General features: G+C 45.3%; 1 long non-coding RNA gene across 1 annotated transcript; it reads left to right on the forward strand.

Moving 5' to 3' along the window:
- The first annotated feature begins 1,081 nt into the window (after nt 1-1,081).
- Nucleotides 1,082-2,361, forward strand: LOC122029660. Its single transcript, XR_006125118.1, has 3 exons — nt 1,082-1,491; nt 1,596-1,950; nt 2,301-2,361. It is a non-coding gene; the product is annotated as an uncharacterized LOC122029660 (long non-coding RNA).
- The last annotated feature ends 5,284 nt before the right edge of the window (nt 2,362-7,645 follow it).

Consider the following 7,645-nt stretch of genomic DNA (forward strand, 5'->3'; position numbering starts at 1 on the left):
AGAGCGGACTATTCGGACTTTGGAGGACTTGCTGAGGTCTTGCGTTATGGATTTCGGAGGCAGTTGGGAGGACCACCTGCCATTAGTGGAGTTCGCCTACAACAACAGCTATCATTCGGCTATCCAGATGGCACCGTTTGAGGCGTTGTATGGTAGGTCTTGTCGGACACCCGTTCTCTGGGAAGAGGTTGGGGAGGCCCAGTTGGTAGGACCTCAGAGAGCTCAGCAGGATCCAGAGTTAGTTCGCACTATCAGACGGAGGTTGTCAGAGGCTCAGGACCGTCAGAAGAGTTATGCTGATCAGAGACGGAGACCCCTGGAGTTCTCTATTGGTGATCATGTATTTCTGAGGGTTTCACCCACGAAAGGGGTGAAGAGATTTGGTCTTCGAGGTAAGTTAGCTCCGCGATATATCGTACCTTTCCAGATCTTGGAGAGGATTGGAGCAGTAGCTTACCGTCTGGCGCTACCACCATCTCTAGCTGGCATTCACGATGTATTCCATGTATCTATGCTGAGGAGATACGTATCCGATCCGGCACATGTTCTGTCAGATATAGCTGTTCCTATTCAGCCTGATGTTACTTACGAGGAGGTTCCGGTGCGGATTCTGGACCATAGAGAGCGTCAGCTGCGGAACACGACTGTCCGACTGGTTAAAGTCGGATGACAGCATCATTCTGACGAGGAGGCTACTTGGGAGTTGGAGGATACGATTCGAGCTCGATACCCTCATCTTTTTACTTGAGGTATGTGGGTTAGAGTTCCTTTCAGCATTTATACTGCATGGTTATATTTCAGTGTTTGCTGTTGGTTATAGCGAAATTTGGGGACCAAATTTTTATTAGTAGGGGAGGATGTGAGATCTCGGAAAATTTAAATAATAGGGTTATTTGGGAAATAGCCTTATAAAATTTTTCCGGAATTTTAGGAATTTTCTGGGAATTTTTCGGAGCTCGTACGACGGGTTTTGAGGGGATCAATTAACGGGTACGGATAAAGTCTGTTTGGGATACCCATTTAAGAGAGGAAATGTTTGATTATATAAATTCTTTTCTTTTTCTTATTTTTCCCCCCCTCCTCTAACGCCGATCCTCTCCTCACCCGACCCGAGTCTTCTTCCTCCTTCCCCAAACTCCCCTCCTTCCGCTCGTCTCTTCTCCGATGCGACGCTGAGGCCGGATCGGACATCGATGCCACCAGGGAATTGATCGCCGACGAGGGTCTTCTACTGGAGTTCTGAGAGAGAGGGGCTAGCTTCATCGGAGCTTTCTTCTTGCGGACCCGTGCCCTAGATCGCCGGAGGAGCTCGTTGCTGGAGGTTGTCGGAGACAGAACCAGGAGGCTCGGATCATCCCGATCTATTATTCTCAGGTCTTCCCTGAGCTTTCCTCCCTGTTCTGTCGATTCTTTCTTCCCCGATTCGACGCCACTGGGTCGAGTCTTTGCCATCCGATCGCCGGCGTGAAGGGACCATTAGGGGTTTCGAGGGTAAGCAACCGAAATCCTTCTTTCCTCTTGATTCGTTGTTGGATCCTTGTTGATTCACGGGTTAGTGCTCTATTCTGGTGTTGTTGTGATCTGATTGAATGCAGTGAGGAGGAATTCTGGGGAGGTCTTGATGAGGTGTTCTTGAGCTGTTGGGCAGAGGCTAGAAGGTGGGCTTGATTAGTCATCTGCTTGCTTGAGTCCTTGATCCGGTTGATTTCAACAAGTTGGTATTCTGTGGATCCGTAGTTCTATTTTTGTGGAGTTTTTCTTTAGCTCCAGCAGCAGCTACCCTTCTTGGCAGCATCATTTCTTTGTGTGGATCAACAGGACAGTGCTAGGAATTGAGGTGGTTGTTCTGTGAAGGTGATCTTGGTTTCCAGCAAAGCTTGCTGTGGGTTTTCTGATCCAGCAAGAAAATCCCCCCTCATTGTGCTGTTGATAAGGTTTTGAATCAGTGAGGTAAGTTCTATTCTCTGTGAGCTACTTGGTTGTGGATTTTGGTTAGATTTGATTAATGTAGATGGTGATACATGTTGTAATTAGTTGTTGAATTGTGATTAGGTTTATTTGCTTAGATTTAACCTAATGGAATGATTAGGGTTAAGACAATTAACCCTAGTCAACCGTTGGATTTCTAATCTAATTGGTGATTAGGGATTAGGTAGCTAACCCTAATCGACCATTTGATTTAGTTAGGTAAATTGGGATTCTATTGATTAGGGTTTTGCCCTAATATAGTTTTAGGAGTTTTATTTAGCTATTCATTTTGGATTTAGCTAAATAAAATATATATATGTTGATTGACACAGGACTCTGATTCGAGACGGGCGTCTCGACCTTGGATTGCTTGATTGTACCTTCTATTTGAGGCAGGTACCCTTTGACTTATCTTTTGATAATGTCTTATGATATGTGTAGCTTATATATACTTACTAGTGGTAGATAGTAGATTATTCTTTCTCTTGGTCTTAGCTAGTTGATACCTATCACATGCTTCATCTGTTAGTTGCGTTACTTCAGGATTGGATATTTTATCTCTTGCCATGTGTATATATGTTCATAGAGATGCATAGCTATAGTGCTCTACTCTACTGGGTTAGTTGCTTTACATGTGTGATACATGCTCTTGGATTCATGATACTTACATCATTGTTATATGTGATGTCTTTGGATTTATGCTGTTTATATCATGGTTATATATATGCGTTTACCTTTTGGGCACACACATATATGGAGGAGGCTATGTTCAGGTATGACATACTGTAGCATCATGCACCATCCCGCATGATTGCATCTGGGCGATCGACGACTCCATTATTGTTGAGCTCGTCGGCACATAGGCCCGCACACAACGTGTTTCACTGCATGGGTAGTGGCACAGACTCGTGTGTATGGCAGTTGCTGGTGGTGCACTGGGTGTCTGGGTAGCACGACACAATGGGGGTCAGAGCCGGATCCCTCCCCGTCATCGCAGCACGGAGTTGAGAGCATCAGCCCCTCACTATGTTTGAGGTAGGAGGATAGGTTTACTCCGACAAGATCCCGCCCACTCGGCCACTCTTGAGGCGGTGATGGCAGAGTGCAGTGTCACACCCTACCCACTCGGTCTCACCATCTGTGTGAGATGGCCGATGGTCGATGTGGGTGACCATGTCATATCAAGGCCATACGCACGGATCGATTCGTTATGATTGATGCATTTGGTGATTGCATATGATCGATACGTGATACATGCTGCTCCGACTATTTTTATCTCTCAGATGTTGACAATACCGCCCAAGCCTCGCAGTGAGCATTTATTTCAGATGCATTTCTTATTATTCTTGTCAGAATCAGACATGCTTCGTTACTCATTACCGCTTATTCACCATGACACCGTTATATTGTTAGGAGACTGCATCAGAGGTCCTATGGTTTAGAGATCGTACTTAGGATATTATTGGTAGTTATATGTTCTGTATATATCTATTGGATTACCTGCCGAGTTCTTTGAACTCACCCCGTTGTTATTATTTTTCGGGTTGAGGCCGTCAGAGATCGCTAGCCCCGTTATCGCGAGGATTTTCTTTGTTGGATTATATTTTGCTTTTGCATCTTATATACTTGTATCGTGGGTTTGTATTGTGGACTTTACATTGAACATTCGGGTTTACTACTATTGTTTTCCGCTTCCGATATTTTCATTACTTCGTGGATTTGGTTTTCTTCGATGTAGTGGAGTAGGATGTGTACATATATTTTTGAGATTTTATATCGTCTTTCCTTATTCAACTGCGTGGATTGATTATATGTTGAATTATGTGGAATGTTGATATAAACTGCGTGGCTTGTTCTTTTGTATTGTATTATTCCGGCCGTGTGTGGCCGAGGTATGGAGATATATGTATACTGAGCTTCATATTGTCCGCCGTACAGGGGAGATACTGCCGAAATTTCTTCGGACAGGGACTACCTGGGGCGTGACACAAGGATTTGGAGTTGGTCACTTCTTTAAGGGTTGATGCCTCTTTCAGAAGTGACTTGATCCGAATATTGGATTTTACTAATTTACGTAACAAATAATTAACTAAATTATTTAACCGCGAATACTTACAGTGGGATCAGGCCCTTCGAAAACGGATACAGATCCGTGGCTTCTTTCCGATTCAGCTTCCGATTCGCTCTCGCTCTCGGACATATTGATCTGGTCCTGGGCCATCAATGCAAGGAGACTCGTCTGATCGAGTTCGTCATCATCATCTTTTGAGGAAGATTCTTCGAATTTTGCCTTCAAGACCTTTTTTCTTCTTTGTTTCTTTATCTCCTTTTGGTTGGGACAGTTGGCTTTGATGTGTCCCTTCTGGTTGCAACCATAGCACATCACTTCAAATTTTACCTTCGAGCTTGATTGGGCTTCTTTGGACTAGACCGCCTTCTTGCGGTCCCTTTTGTTGAACCCCTTCTTCTTCTTATAGAGCTTCTTTACAAGGTTGACGAATTCAGCCGTTAGTTCATCATCTGAGTCAGGTTCTTCATCTGATTCTGGTTTGGTTCTACGCCTTGGTCTTGGTTCGCGTGTTCTGGTTGTACCTACAACCAAAGCAATGTCCTTCTTGGTTGGTTGTGCATTAGTCTGCTCATGTAATTCAAACTCAGAGAATAACTCATCTAATTTTATAGAAGATAAGTCCTTGGAGACTTTGTAGGCATCTACCATTGATGCCCATAATGTACTCCTCGGAAACGCGTTGAGAGCATACCTTATTATATCTCTGTTCTCGACCCTTTGCCCGATCGCGTGGAGGGAGTTGAGAATGTCTTGAATACGTGCGTGGAGTTGACTTGTTGTCTCTCCTTCCTGCATTTTGAGATTATACAATATATTAAACAACAAATCTCTTTTGCTTACCTTGGTGTCAGAGGTGCCCTCATGCAGTTTGATCAGCTTCTCCCACAGCTCTTTTGCGGTTGAAAAAGGACCAACTCTGTTGAGCTCCTCCTTGGTCAGTCTACACTGGAGGGTGCAAGTCGCTCTGATATTGGCTTCCACCTTCTTGATTAGGGTTGGTTCCTAGTTCTCGCAGGGTATAGGCTTGTCGTCTTCGTTGGTTGGCAGTTGAAACCCAGTCTTGACGATCATCCACATCACGAATTGGATTTTTAGAAAATTCTCCATTCGTCCTTTCTAGTACCCGAAATCTTCTCCGGTGAAGAGCGGGGGATGAACGGTGTTGTAACCTTCTTGCTGGGTCATTTAATTAATATGCAAGAACAAAATAGAACGAGATGTCCCAAGACTAGGTCTTAGATTAGTAGTGCGGGAAAAAAATTTAAAATAATGAGCTCGAGTGGTGTTGCACCAATTTTGAGCAAAAATCGATTCGTAAAAAGAATTAGAATGTAGCTATTAAGCTAATTCTAATTGACTCTGTAAAACTAAAAATAACCACAACAAAAAAATGCTTGATTGGTGGTTGCACCAAATTGAAGTGACCCCACTCTGATACCAATTGATGGATCGAGAAGCGCTAGAGGGGGGGGGTGAATAGCGCTCGTGGCTATTTCGTTCGATTTAAAACACTTGAGATAATAAACACAGCGGAAAAGAAAAGAACACAATCAAATGCTAACACAGGTTGTTTACTTGGTTCGGAGCCTGTGACGACTCCTACTCCAAGGCCCGCGATCGTTGATCGCTTTCGGTGGGCAACAACTATAAGCTTGAAAGATTATTACAAACTTATTACAATTTGAATTGAAAAGAAAGCAATACCGATAACAAGAATATCAAATCTAGAGCTCCGGGTCGTCGGGATGTTGCTACAGCACTTCAGGAACTTCTTGTTAGCAGCTTGTTGCGGAAGGATCGCTTAGAATGTGTGTTATTAAGCTGCTGGTCGAGATCCTCTTATATAGGGTGTTTAAGGAGCCTCCATCATGCTTCAAGGCGCCTCTAACCTGAAATTTGATCCCAAAATCCACTCTCCGATAAGCCTCTGCTCACTGCCCATTATCCATATCAGAGCCAAGTTTGCGAGTCAAACTGGGCATTTCCGGATTTTCGTTATGGTTATGTTTCAGATTTTCGTTTTGGATTTATATGGATTTCCGGTGATTTTCTTGTACGGAATTCCGAGGTCAATTTGGGGACTGAACAGCGACGGAACATCTCCAGACAGCAAATAGGTATGATGTTTATTTTATGATTATTATACTGGTAGTAATATCTGTAACAGATATGAGGATATCTACGCGTATTGCTGTGAGACGTGGTGCTGGACGACCACGTACGAGGACCACGGGATATCTAGATATGCCAGAGATGCCTACTGTTGATGAGCCTGTCAGTCAGGGACAAACTCAGCATACTACGGGCACATCGGGCTCTCAGACCCCGACGACTCCTATAGAGGTACCTACCTCGGTTATGCCGAGTGTACCTATCCCTACTGCAGTTCCGGTACCATCAGGGGTACCATTGGCGTTCCTGATATCTGCTCCAGCGCAGCGTACGACGTACTCGGCACTACCGCCACCTGGACCTACAGTGTACTCGACATCAGTAGCATCTGTGCCCCCAGTGCCTACAGTAGCAGCAGTTGCTCCACATTCGGTACCATTACCTACTGTACCTCCAGCTGCGGCCAATTTTGTTCACCCGGCAGTACCACCGACGGCTTATGCTCCAGTTTATACAGCAGCACCGGGAGTTCCTCCTCCGGTTTATTCCGCGGTACACCACCTGTAGCACCAGTTCCAGTGGTTCCGCCAGTTCCTGCAGCCGTCTCGACACAGCTCACTGATATTGTCGTAGCACGAGCTAGGATTCCAGCATTGGCTGAGTCGATGAAGACTCGATTCACTCTCTTCCGAGGAGACCTCGATCCGGGTATGGCCCTGTCATGGATAGAGACTATGGAGCAGACTTTCTTCTACATGGCTTGCTCCGAGTGGGAGAAAGCAGAGCTGGCCGCTTTCCACTTACGGGATGAGGCTAACGCCAGGTGGATTACTCAACATTCCATCATCGGCGAGCGGAACGTTACTTGGGCCAGGTTCAGAGAGGCTTTTGAAATCAATTTCTTTCCACTAGCATATCAGATGGCTCGCCGGAAGGATTTCATGAGTCTGAGGCAGAACAATCGCTCGGTGATAGAGTATAATACTGAATTCAACCGGTTGGCTAAGTTTTGTCCAGAGTTAGTTGCGGAGGACAGATCTTGCATGATGCAGTTTATACAGGGACTAGATGGTTATCTGCAAGTACGGCTTGCCGGTTTAGGGATCGTATCTTACTCAGATGCACTGGATCGAGCTTTGATGATAGAGTTAGCTCAGCAGAGAGCATTTCCGGACAGGAAGAGGAAGCATACGGGTCAAGCATCAAGGCAGATCTAGCAGGCACAGACGACCAGACAGCAGCAGAGTAGTCGCGGTCGGTCAGGTCAGGGTACTTCTAGGGTATCTCGTAGGCCACAGAAGTCAGGGCGGTCTTCTTCATGATGTTCCCGGTTTTCTAAACAGAATCGGCAACCACCTCCCAGTGATACTCATTGTTTCAGATGTGGATCCAGAGATCACCTCACTCCAGCTTGCTCTCTTGGACAGATAGTTTGCTTTTATTGCAAACTGCCTGGGCACCAGAGCCGAGATTGTCAGTTGAAGGCTCAGCACA

This window comes from Zingiber officinale, chromosome 10B (genome assembly GCF_018446385.1).
Source record: "Zingiber officinale cultivar Zhangliang chromosome 10B, Zo_v1.1, whole genome shotgun sequence".
Taxonomy (NCBI): domain Eukaryota; kingdom Viridiplantae; phylum Streptophyta; class Magnoliopsida; order Zingiberales; family Zingiberaceae; genus Zingiber; species Zingiber officinale.